At 43.6% G+C, this 8,117-nt stretch overlaps 1 pseudogene; it reads right to left on the bottom strand.

Annotated features, from left to right (window-relative positions):
* Positions 1-8,117, bottom strand: part of LOC108491722 — a 27,749-nt pseudogene that overhangs the window by 14,455 nt on the left and 5,177 nt on the right.

Below are 8,117 nucleotides of genomic sequence, written 5' to 3'. Positions count from 1 at the left end.
TGTTCTAGAGTGGCCTGGCAAGATGCCTCAGTGGGTAAAGGTGCTTGCAGCTAACCCAGATGACCTAAATTTAATCCTTGGGACCCATATGGTGAACGGAAAGAACTGACTTCTGAAAGTTAAGCATTTTTTAAAAAATAAGAAAATATTGACAGAAGAGCAGGTGTGATAGCACACATTGTCATCCCAGCACTCGGGAGGTGAAGGCATGAGTTCAAGTTCATCCTCAGCTATATACCAAGTTCAAGGCCAGCCTGGGCTACATAAAACGCTGCCTCAAACAAACAAACAAACAAACAAACAAACAAAAGTTCCTAAAACTGTAAGGACAGATACTGCAGAATTCCATCAGAACCACTTTGGGAGAACAAAGGTTATGCAGAGAAAATGTTACAACAGTGTTCTTTATAAGAGTTAAGTTCTTAAATTCTCTAAAACTGTGATCAAAGAATAGTTTTATTTTTTAAATTTGGTGCTGCAGCCAGGTGTGATGGCACACGCCTCTAGTCCCAGCACTTGGGCAGCAGAAGCAGGTGCATCTCTGAGAGTTCAAGGCCAGCCTGGTCTACATAGTGAGTTCCAGGTCAGCTGGGGCAACAGGGAGACCCTGTCTCAAAAAGACCAAAAAAAATAATAATAATAATTCAAAAATTTCAGATTTCACCTGTTATTACAAATACATCATTACAAATGCAAAAGGAATGTGGGAAAATGAAAATAGGTATTCTTATTTGGTTTTATTTTGAAACAGGGTCTCATGTATCCCAAACCGGCCTCAAACTCACTTCTAGCTAAAGATGGCCGAGCCTCTGCCCCTCCTGCCTCTACCTCCCAGAGTGCTGGAATTTCAGAAGTGCACCACCATGCCAGGTTTACAGGGAGAGCTGGAGAGCAAGCTTAGCAAGCACTCTACCCAGCTACAGCGCCAGGCCCCAAAACAACTACTTCAGAAGCAAAGTAATGGGTTATTTTTCTTTACTATTTTGTAAACTAGTAAAGGTGATAATCTAAAACAACACACATACATACACACACACACACACACACACACACACGAGACACGAGACACATATACCTGGTGCCTACCAAGTACTCAAAGAGCTGTTGTTTTCTTCTAACATTTCCAAAGAAAAGACAAAAACATGTACCTCATTACTGTGAAATAAAACCGTATCTTAAGACACAGGGGTACCTGACCTGAAATTTGGTCATTCTCTCCAAGTGCTCCCAGGGAAGGTTGCTGTGCTGAGAAGGCATAACTGGGGAGAGATGAAGAGGCTGTGAAACACAGGGCAGAGCTGCCACTAAACCAGGTGGAACTTGGGGAAGTTATACACAGGTGCCCACTTCTTCCAGTCAGATGACCAGGTACAGCTCAGACATCAGAATACATACTAGATTCCAGTTACGGAGAGGCTTTTCAGCTCAGAGTCGCTGGGCTCTAAGCCGCACAACTGAAGTTAGCATTCCCACTCTAGAGTTTCTGGTTCTGGGAATGGTGGGCATGAGAGCCAGTATATGGGGGAAAGGAAGGAAGGGAGGGAGGGAGAGAGGAGGGAGGGAGGGTTGTACAGCACTGTCCTCCAACAGCCATCTTCCCAAGCTTGGTTGTACCTGATTATGTAAGATCCCTCATGGCTAAACTTGTTAACTTGTCAGGCCCCACAAGAAGGGAGGGGCAGGGAAGAGTCCAGCCATACCTCACAACCAGTTGGCCCTAACGGTGTGGCCTGGGGAAAGAGGCTAAGTATATATAAACTGGGGAAGCCTAGGGGAGGGTCTCTTGCCATTTTATGGGGCTGTGAGGAAGCCACCATCCACACTTGGATAAAGGCTTTCCTGTGTGGCCTTAGCTGGGGAGCACCCACACTCCTGTAAGTAAACCTTCACCCACTGCTCTGTAAGTAAGCCCAATAAACTCAGCGGTTTCTCGGGGTGCAGTCTGGTGAACTCATACCTAAGTTGTCATTGGGACCAAGGTAGGAGAGAGAGAATGTTGTTTATGCCTACCCTTCAGAAGGAATTTTAGCCACAGGAAGGAAGAAAAAAAAGTGGACTCTGAATGCCTGGTTCAACTTCTGAAAATATCACTATACATATGACCCAGGTAATGTTAAAAAATGTTTAGGAGCTTGTAAAATGGTTTAGTGGGTAAAGGTGCCTGCTCCCATGCCTGCTGACCTGAGTTTGAATGCCAGGACCCACATGGTATAAGAAAACGGGTCCTTCCTGCAAATTGTTCTCCGATCTCCACATGTACATAGTGGCACCCACACAGAAAAACATATAAGCATACTACATTTCAAAACAGGTAAGAGTCATAAACTGAACCTACCTCATCTCACTTTCAATGGCTATTGGAAAGTTATAAGAACCACAAATCTCCTTTTCTTGGACTAAAAGAAAAAGAAAAGCAAAGACTTTGCATCACAAACTATACTTGCAAGTAAGTGTGCCTATGAAAGTCACCTTTCATTTCTGAAACTCTAACTCTGACTTAAAATATCCCCTTACTAAATATATTTTTTGCCCAATAGTAATATTTTATTGATAGTGGTATCAGTTTTCTAAAAAGCATTATTTCAAGTGAATTTAATTCTTGAAGGTTAAAAAAAAGGCACTGAGCATGGTGGTGCACACCTTTAATTCCAGCACTTGGGAGGCAGAGGCAGGTGGATCTCTGAGTTTGAAGCCAGCCTAGTCTCCATAGTGAGTTCCAGGTCACTGAGGCTACAGGGAGACCCTGTCTCAAAAAAAAGACCAAAAAAAAAGGCTCATTGAAGGTGTTCTAGTTTGTTCTTCATTGCTGTGACAAAATACTCTGACCACTACCAACTTGGGGAGGAAAGGGTTTATTTGTCTTACATCTCCCAGGTCACAGTTCATCTGGGAGCCCAAGGTAGGAACTCAGTACAGGAAGCTGGAGGCAGGAACTGGAGCACAAGCCATGAAGGAACGCTGCTTACTGGATTGCTCCCCTGGCCCCTGTCAGCCTGCTTTCCTATGCAACACAGGCCCACCTGCCCAGGGATGGCACCACCCACAGTGGGCTGAGCCCTCCCACATCACTCATCAAGATGCCCCTCAGACAGGGCCACAGGCCAGTCCAATAGAGGAAATTCCCCAATTGAGGCCCCCTCAACTCAGGTGTGTTAAGTTGACACTAAAGCTATCCAGCACAGAAGGGCTGAAGACATGTTCATTCAGTAAGTGCCTGCCAGGAAAGCATGAGGACCTGAGTTCAGATTCCGGGCACCCACTTAATGAAAAGGCATGATGGTGCACATCTGCAACCCTAGAGCTGGGGAGGTAAAAGCAGGAGGGTCCCTGGGGCTTGCTGGCCAGCTAGTCTAGCCAACCAGTGAGCACCTGGTTCAGTGAGAGACCTGCCTCAGTATGAGAAGGTGGAGAGCACCTCTTTCCTCCACATGCACATGAGCACATAAACGTGTATATACACAGAAAGACACACACGAGAGAGAGAGAGAGAGAGAGAGAGAGAGAGAGAGAGAGAGAGAGAGAGAGAGAGAGAAAGGAGAGAAAGAGAGAGGACGCTCATTGGCCAATCCATTTTTATTCTATGTACCTAAAAATAACGAAAGAAACACATAGCAAAAGCAAGATAGATAAGCTGGTCATGGTGTCAGGCAGAGCTCTGTGAGTTGGAGGCCAGCCTGGTCTACACAGTGAGTTCCAGGCCAGCTGGGGCTACAGAGAGACCTGTCTCAAAAAAATCAATCAAACAAGCAAACAAAAATCAAGATAAAAGATACAAAGAAAAGTCGAGGCACATGGAAAAATGAAAAGGCTCCAGCATTTGTATAAGTGGACTGTGAGAAGGGGAGTCGATGGTGCACAGGTATGACTAATTATCTCTGCAAATGGTGCTTCCTGAACACTTCCCACAGCTGATAAAAGACATGGGTTTACACACAGGAATTCTGAACAGCATAAAAACCAATACACTCCTAAACTGACAAACCATGATGACATTTGGGAAATCAACAGGCAAATAAAAAGAATGGAAAATAATGGGGCTGGGGAGATGGCTTAGTTGGTAAAGTGCTGGTCATGCAAGTACTAGGACCTGAATTCAGATCCCAACACCACGTAAGAGCAGGGCTCAGCGGCACATACCTGCAGTTTCGGTGCTGGGGAGGCAGACACAGGCAGATTCCTAGGGCTTGCTGGCAGCCAGCCTAGCAGACATGGTGAACCCAGGTACAGTGACAGACCCTGTCTCAAAAAATAAGGTGGAGAGCAACTGAGGGAGATACTTGACACCAACTTGTGGCCTCCACACATACACACACATGTTCACACACACAAACATTGCCCACACCCCCCCCACACAAAAGAATTACAAATACAATAAGCTTCCAGAAAGAAAATATAGTTGACTTTATTGACTCACAGACTGACAAAAACCAAGCAATTAAATGAAACCAAAACAACTGAATATTATTTCCAAATTTAAGAAAAAAATATGTAGTAATCAGGAGACAGAGGCAGGTGAATCTGAGTTTGAGGTCAGTTTGGTCTACATAGTGAGTTCTAGGCCAGCCAAGACTACATAGTGAGACTCTGTCAAAAAAAGATTAGATAGATAGACAGATGATTAGATAGATAGATAAATAGATAGATAGATAGATAGATAGATAGATGATAGACAGACAGACAGATAGATAGATAGGGTTGTGTGTGTGTGTGTGTGTGTGTCCCTACTAACTTTTCTCTGCTCAATAAAATGATTATTTGTATGAGGGAGAAACTTTATTTTTGTCTTTTTGAGACAGGGTCTCCCTATAGCCCCAGCTGGCCTGGAACTCACTATGTAGATCAGGCTGGCCTCGAACTCACAGAGATCCACCTGCCTCTGCCTCCCAAGTGCTGGGATTAAAGGCATGTGCCACCAAACCCGACCGAGGAAGAAACTTTTTAAAAAATATTTTATTTATTATTTTTATGGGTGAGTGTATTGCTTGCATGTAGGTAGGTGCTCCTGTGCCACGCAGTGCCTGTGGAAGTCAGAAGAAGGTGTCAGATCCTCTGGAACTGGAGTTATAGACAGCTGTTAGCTGCCATGTGGGTGCTGGAAATCAAACCTGTGTCCTTTGCAAGAGTAGCCAGTGCTCTTAACCATTGAGCCATCTCTCTAACCCCAGGGGAGAAACATATTTTAGCTTAACAAAAACAAAGAGAATTTATGTGAATATTAACCCTAAAACGTGGACTGCAAGGTATTATGGGAAGAAAAAACATATACATTTGGCAGAATGATATACATTGATTTTAAAAAAGCCCAAGAGCTGGGCTTTAATCCCAGCACTCTGGGGCCAGAGGTAGGCGGATCTCTGTGAGTTCGAGGCCAGCCTGGTCTACATAGTGAATCCAAGTCCTCTGCAAGAGCATCCAGAGCTCTTAACCACTGAGACATCTCTGAAGTCCCCAAATGCATTTTCTTATCTCATACAGTGGCTGGTGTGGAAAGCAGAGATTTGCAAGCCAGACCCAGGAGTGAGTGTTACACTTCAAGGTCTGCCCAGGGTGAACCACTTCCTCCTGATAGGCCACTCCCAAATATTTCATACAGTGACTCTGGACTTCAATATGGCTGTGATTTTGACAGATTAGCTGTAAAGAAGGATTGTAGCTACAACGAATTTAGTGATTTTGGTGTCAGAGAACCTGTACATAAGCTCCATTTCTTTACCGTAATTACATTTTTCATGATCTCCTGGGAAAAGACCAGGTTAGTTTGAGAAAGAGGTTGAAGGTCATTCACAGAATGGATAATTTTGATTTGCCAATTATTAAGATCCTCTGCTGGCATTACTCATTATTGATCATTAACATGGATTGCAAGTAATTTCATACATTGGTGATTAAGTATATGATAAGACCATTTTCAACCATGTTGCTTTGAAGGCTCAGATCATTTAAAGCAAATCTGTTAATACCATCTTTCTAGGAAAATGGAACTATTAGGCGCCCCTCTCAAAATCCTTTTTCTTGTTTTTAAAAAAGATTTATGGGACTGGAGAGATGGCTCAGTGGTTAAGAGCACTTGCTGTTCTTGCAGAGGACCTGGGTTCAATTCCCAGTACCCATGTGGTGACTAACAACCATATGTAACTTCAGTTCTGGGGGATTCGACAGTCTTCTGACCTCTGAAGACATTGTAGGACATGGGTGCGCTTACACACATGCAGGCAATACACATAAAATAAAAATATTAAAAAATGTTTGTGGTATGCGTAGTGTGCATGAACATAGGTATGCGTGTGACTGCACCTGTGTGCATGAAGGCTAGAAGAGAGTGTTGGATCCCTCAGGGCTAGTGTTACAAGCCTCTGAAAGTCACCTGGGGCTTGTCATATGGCTGTTGGGATCCTAAATCCTGTCTTCATGACTGAAGGAGCAAGAACTCTCTAACCACAGAATCATCTCTTCAGCCCAAAGCCAAATGATTTTTGACCAGGGTTTCCAGACTGCACAGGGGGGAATGGTAGTCTTCTCAGCAAATGGTGTTAGAAAAAAACTGGGTATCTACATGTAAAAGAATGGAGCTGGTTTAAGGGAGTGACGGTAGATAAATTGACCTCCAGCAGAGGGACTCACAACAAGGGACATTTGGAGACACAAACTTGACTTGATAGGCCTTAACATGTATGACAGAATGTGTGAAATCTGGTTGGGGGGTAATGGGGGACAGAGAGGGAAGGAAGGTCTAAATATGATCAAGGTGTATGACATTTGACAAAATTCAATAAAAATTTGTTTACAAACAGAAAACTGAAGAATGGAGCTGGGCTCTTACCTTATACCCTAGACAAAAAGCCTGGAGGATCTATAGTGCCCTGGAAGGAAACTCTATCAGGAAGGCCATTATTGGTTCATCAGCCAAGGGCAGACTGCTCTCAGAGGGGCAGGAAGGGATCTAATGGTTAAAGACCTAGGTGAACTGGGGTGGTGGCACACGCCTTTAATCCCAGCACTCGGGAGGCAGGCAGATCTCTATGAGTTCGAGGCCAGCCTGGTCTACATAGTGAGTTCCAGGACAGCTGGGGCTACAGGGAGACCCTGTCTCAAAAAGACCAACAATAACAACAGCAAAGATAAACGTAGATGTCAGAGTCTTCAGTATTGATGAAATCTGCCTACATACTATCCCAATTTTTTAGTATTCCACTCCTTCCTGTTGATGCCTTATGCTGTTATCCAGCTCCCTAATTTGATGTTGGGAACTTCTTTTTCTAAAAACAAAGAAATGCTGATATTTAAAAATGTTTATATAAGTCAAACTTGGCTAAGACAGGAAAATCTCCCAGAGGCCCAAAAGAGAGAAGCACATCCTTGATGGCAAGTGGATGGAACCTAAAACCCACAAAGGTCAAGGGAGCTAGACGAACAGCTAAAAAGAATTTTTTAGCGATCTACTTATTTATTTGTTTATTTATTTATTATTTATTTATTTATTTATTTTGTGTGTGTGTATGCACATATAAGTCCAGTTTCCATGGAGGCCAGAAGAGAGCATCAGATCTACTCGAGCTGGATTTACAGGCAGTTGTGAGCCACCTGGATGCTGGGAACCAAACTCGGGTCATCTGGAAGAGCAACAAGTGATCCTAATTGCTGTGCCATCTCTCTAGCCCCTATTTAATTTTTTAAAGCAAGGTCTCACTGTGTTATGCAGGCTAGTCTCAAACTTCTGAGCCACCCCAGCCTCTTCAGTAGCTGGCACTACAATTACACATCATTGTGCCCAGCTGCTAAATTAGTCTTGAGTAGAAATGGGAGTCAAGGTCAGCACAGCCATACACACTCAGAGTGCAGAGTGACCTAACAGGGTAAAGAGCAGCTTTCTTCCATTGGCCTCACAATGAGGACACAGGCAGTAGTCCCCAGCTGCTATTGGCACCTTCTAAACACCCAAAGACCAAGGTCAATCACAAGTGAAGACATGAGCATCAAAAAGAAACCATTCTAGAATTCTGAGAACCTTAGACTAGTTGGTTTTCACTGTCTGTGATCATTTCAATTACAGAAGGCAAATTATTTTAGTTGAACAAGGGGCCAAGAAACATCTAAAGACTTTTTAATTTATTAAATGT

Source organism: Nannospalax galili, unplaced genomic scaffold, assembly GCF_000622305.1.
Source record: "Nannospalax galili isolate Female #2095 unplaced genomic scaffold, S.galili_v1.0 scaffold385, whole genome shotgun sequence".
Lineage (NCBI taxonomy): Eukaryota > Metazoa > Chordata > Mammalia > Rodentia > Spalacidae > Nannospalax > Nannospalax galili.
The sequence above is the reverse complement of the archived record's forward strand: the minus strand, read 5'-3'. Positions and strand labels throughout refer to the sequence as shown.